General features: G+C 41.3%; 1 pseudogene across 1 annotated transcript; it reads right to left on the bottom strand.

Moving 5' to 3' along the window:
- Positions 1-891: 891 nt before the first annotated feature.
- Positions 892-1,454, bottom strand: LOC308420908 (small ribosomal subunit protein uS4-like; annotated as a pseudogene). Its single transcript has one exon. The product of its transcript is annotated as a small ribosomal subunit protein uS4-like (transcript).
- Between the last annotated feature and the right edge of the window lie 3,717 nt (positions 1,455-5,171).

The following is a 5,171-nucleotide window of genomic DNA, read 5'->3' as shown; positions in this document are numbered from 1 at the left end:
GTAGCTGAAGATAGCAGTGTCTGCCATCAATGTGAGAAGAGACTTTTGCTCCAGAGAGGGTGCATTTTCCCAATGTAGGGGAATGACAAGACAATGAAATGGAGAGGGGGATCAGAAGAGAGTGCACTTTTGTGAAGGCAACTAAAGGGGGAGGGGGGTTGGGAGCAGGGTGGGGTAAAGGGATAACATCTCAAATGTAAATACAGAGTATCTGAGAGAGAGAGAGAGAGAGAGAGAGAGAGAGAGAGAGAGAGAGAGAGAGAGAGAGAGAGAGAGAGAGGAGGCATCATAGGAACTAACTGGTTCTTGGGAAACTGCTCTTAAAGGGAAGTAAAATAGTTCTCAGAAGACCCTGGTTAGCTCTCCGCAGATGGTTTTCTTATAAACAAGGAAGGCTGGCCCCTCCTGACTCTCTCTGGCTTCCAGGATGGCCACACATAATCTATCCAAGTCACACATAACACATGTGTCAAGATGTCATTCATCTTACCTAGGTTTCTATTGCTGTGACGAAACACCATGACTAAAGCATGGTGTTTGGGGAGGAAAGAGTTCATTTGGCTTACATTTCCACGACATTGTTCATTATCAAAGAAAGTCATGACAGAAAGTCAAACATGGCAGAAACCTGGAGCAGGAGCTGATACTGAGGTTCTGGGGGAATGCTTCTTACTGGCTTGCTCCTCATGGCTTGTTCAATCTGCTTTCTTAAAGGAACCAGGATCATCAGCCCAGGGATAGAACTACCCACAATGAGCTGGGCCCTCCCCTATCAGTCACTAATTAAGAAAATGCCTAATACAGCCTAATCTTTTTGTTGTTGTTAAGTATCAATTCTGTTTTATTTTCAACTGGAAAACTAGACAATCCTCCAGTGCAACAAAGTAATAATTAACCATCTTCCTCACCAGCTCCAGTACCACTCCCGCCTTTCTTGGCATTATTCCTCAGCACTCGATCTGGACGGCCACCACCATAAGGAAAACGGGGGGAGAAGAAGTCAATGTGCTTCTGGGAGCCCAGATAAACAATGAGGGATGGAACATCACCACCTGCTTGCAGAACCGGATGTGACGTTAGCAGATAAGCACACAAGCATGAATAGATTTGGCCAGACCCAGTTTAAAGACCTGGGTCTGTAGCCGTCTCTCCAAAAAAAATCCTCAATCTTCAGGCTCAGGATGTAATCCAGCTTCATCTTGCCCACATCCAGCACCCCAGTGCGAACAAGTCGCCTTGGTAGACCGTTGCCTTCAAACAGACACAAAAGATCCTCTCAGCTCGCGGCCAGCCTTCCGGATCTTCGCCAGAGTAAATTTGACCTTCCACGCCTCCCGTTTGTTCCAAGTCCATAGTCTTCAATCAACTTTAGCTCCTGGTCCAGATGCGATTTCTCGAAGGGTCTCCGTGGGATCACAGGTTTTATGACAAACCCAGCTTCTGGCAACTGGCATGTTGACGTCGCTAGGCCTGCAGTGCCTACTAACTCAGGCCTGTGACAAAGGTAGCCTAGTCTTATAAAAGTATTTTCTCGATTAAGTTTCCAGGATACCATTACTATATTAAAAGGCAGCTGGGAGGGGCCTTGCCTATCCCTTTTTTAAAAAGATTTATTTATTTTATATATGTGAGTACATTCTATTACAGATGGTTGTGAGCCACCATGTGGTTGCTGGGAATTGAACTCAGAACCTCTGAAAGAGCAGTCGGCTCATTTAACCACTGAGCCATCTCTCCAGCCCAAATCTCATTTTTTAAAATGTACTATGAAGTCCCAGAAACTTCGTGGTAGCAATGGAAAATAGATTCATAACTATAGAAAAGGCCACATAAGATGCTCTAAGCCAATTTGAATAATAAAAGTAAAACCATGGCATCTTTTTAGATATGAAAAGCTACTTAATTTCTTAACGTACTTCTCAATTTGACTTTTCTCTATCCTATAACATCATTTACACGTTTAAAACTTTTTTTAAAGAAAGTTTGAAATACTACTGGAGAGCAGAGGAAACATCACAAAAGCACCACTGACAAAAGAATCCTAATACCTCTAATCCTAGTACTAATAAGGCTGAGGCAGGAGGATAGTAAGTCTAAGGTCGGTCAGCTACATAGCAAGTTCTGGGCCAACCTAGGCCATACCGTAAGAACTTGTCTCACAAAACCAAAGACGAAAAATAAAGAAAGAGAAAAGAATACTGACAAAGGGAAGAAATACAAACAAGGGAATTCCTGGGGTGGGGGATAAGAGTCAGAAGTGATGTCAAAAGCACACAATAGATAAGCTGTTTTCAAAGCAGAAACAGATGCATTTCTGCTCTTTGGTTTCTTATTTGGAGAGGTAAGTTACCTTCAGACATACACTAAAGGCAGCATTGTATCTCCAAATGTATCATACAAAGTTAGAGGGGACCTTTCATATAATAAATTCTAATTATGTTTACTTAAGTGTCTGTCTATGTTTGTCTGTCTGTCTGTCTGTCTGTCTGTGTGAGTATATGTAGATACATGTAGGTGTGCACAGAGGCCAAAGAGGGCATAAGATTGCCTCAAGTTACAAGGCATTGTGAGCTGCTGGTGTGTTGCTCAGAACCATATTCCAGTCTCTGGAAAGGCAGCAAGAAACCAAAATTCATAGAGGCTGTTGGTTTCAACTGAACTTCTACTTTAATTCCAAAAGACCAAACAAAAATGGAGCTGCTGAGGCTAAGGTTATACGTCACCAGCCCAAAAGCAAGTTGTTTATCTGCCAAAAAAAATCTGCAGACAAATAATAGCCAAGTGCCCAAATAAGATAGTTTTAGTCAGCATGGATAATCCTCAATTTTTAGCCTTTCAAAGGAAAATAATGGAAATAATCTACTTTTTATTCTGTGGTCTACCACACAGCTTTTTTCTGTCTTTAAAGGCATGTTCTGATGCAGAGTTCAAGCTCAACCCTTAACCTATTTGTGGAAGAAGGAATAAGAGATTAATATTAATAATAACAACAGCAGCAGCAGCAACAGAAGACCCTTATCCTAAAATTGAAAATATTAAACTAATTAAGAACTTAAAACTAAATCTGTCATAATTCTGTCTTTTGATGTCAGGCTACTTGATGACACTATAATATTTTTACATATATGAGTGTGGTCTACGTGCATATATGTTAATGCATGTTAGAATGTATGTGAGCATACCTGTGTGCACATGCATGTGGAGGCTGGAGGTAATCTTCCTCAAGTATTTACTTTTGTTATTAGTGAGTGCATGTATAATGGGGGAGGGGATGGTGAGGTCTGAAGACAACTTTATGGAGTTGGTTCTCTCTTCCTGTCTTTACAGAGGTTCTGGGAGTCGAATTCATGTCACTAGGTTTGTGCAGAAAGAACCTACCTGTGCCTGTGGAGACATTTCACTGGCCCCCATCTTATTCCTTTAAGGCAAGGTCTCTCAGTGAAACCCAGAGCTTGGAGATATGCATACTCTGGTTAGCCAGCTTGCTTCATGGGTCCCCTGTCTCTGGCTTCTAAGACTGGACTTGTAGACAGGTAGATATGTTCATCTAATATTCCCTAATTCTCGTTAGCCTTGTTGCTTACGAGGCATGTTCTTTTATCATCAGGTCTTCTCCCCAGTCTCAAGCATTATTTTTATCTAATTTCACTACAGTGTGTGTGTGTGTGTGTGTGTGTGTGTGTGTGTGTGTGTGTAAACATGGGTGCCACACAGAGTACATATGGAGGTTAGAAGACAACTTTCAGAAGTCTATTTTCTCACTATGTACATTTTGGAGTTTGAATTCAGGTCTTCAGACTTGGTGGCAAGTGTCATCACCAACTGATCCTAACCCTTATTTTAATGACCCCAGTAGCAGAAGAGGTAATCTTCAATATGAACACTACTTAAAACCTACATTTTGTTATGGCTCACAATTTTATTGTATGCGTTTAGGTGTTTTTTCCTGATATATATATCTGTGTACCACTTGTGTGACAACAGAGGCCAGAGGAGAAGATTGAGTCCCCTGGAACTGGGGGATGGTTGTGAATTGCCATGTTGTTACTGGGAATCAAACCCACATCATCAGGAAAATCATCAAGTGCTCCTAACTGCTGAGCCCTTAAAATCAACATTCCTTAAGTTGATGGTTTAAAGTACACTGAAAATCCAAAATTTCAATGTCAAACCAAATTCCTTTAGAACAATAAAAAAATGTATTATAACAGGAATAAGAATTATGCCTGAGTTTTTAATATTTTACAATTTCACAATTTAATATTTCACAAATCTAAATTTTAAGTTAATATAAAGCTTAGAAAAAAGTTTTGATCCTGCCTCTTGTCTAGAAATCTGAACAGACATGATACACTTGCTCTAATCAAGTAACTTGGAAGATACACACATCACAGAGCAATTCTGAAGCTCTGGTGTGCCCTCAGTATGTCAGCCATCCCAGTTACCATGCGTGTTGAATGCAAATCAGACTGAGCACGGGGACCCCAATGAAGAAGCTAGAGAAAGGACTGAAGGAGCAGAGAGGGTCAGCAACCCCATGGGAAGAACAACATTATCAACTAACCAAACCCACCACAGCTCCCATGAACTAAAACACCAACCAATGAGTTGTTATGAAGAGACCCATGCCTCCAGGTGTATATGCAGCAGAGGATGGCATTGTCTGGCTTCAGTGAGAGGAGAGGACTTTGGCCCAGCAAAGGCTCATTCTCCCAGTGTAGGGGAATGCCAAGGAGCTGAGGTGGGAAAGGGAGGTTGGGAGAAGGAGCACCTTCATGGAGGCAATGGGGTGGGGTATTGAGGGGAAGGGGATAACATCTGAAATGTAAATACAGAGAATATCCAATTAAAAAAAAGAAAAGTGCAGTATGTCAGCCACTTTGGAGATGTGATGTTGCTGAGGATGCTGCAGCTCTCCTTAAAACTCTCAACATTAATCAAACGCAAAAAACCTCCATGCGGAAAAGAACAGCATTGAGCTAATTAAAGAGAACTGACAAGGAGTTCTCCTTCTTTGTAAACAGGTCATGACTTGATTTTACTCCCCACAGCTGCTTGGTTTCTTTATGTGGGGTGGGGTGGGGTGGATTTTTCCCCTTTCCCCTGATATATAACAGAAAATGATCAATAAATACTCAAACCGAATTTTTTTAAATATATTATTTTGACCT

Source organism: Micromys minutus, assembly GCF_963924665.1.
Source record: "Micromys minutus genome assembly, chromosome: 5".
Taxonomy (NCBI): Eukaryota; Metazoa; Chordata; class Mammalia; order Rodentia; family Muridae; genus Micromys; species Micromys minutus.
The sequence above is the reverse complement of the archived record's forward strand: the minus strand, read 5'-3'. Positions and strand labels throughout refer to the sequence as shown.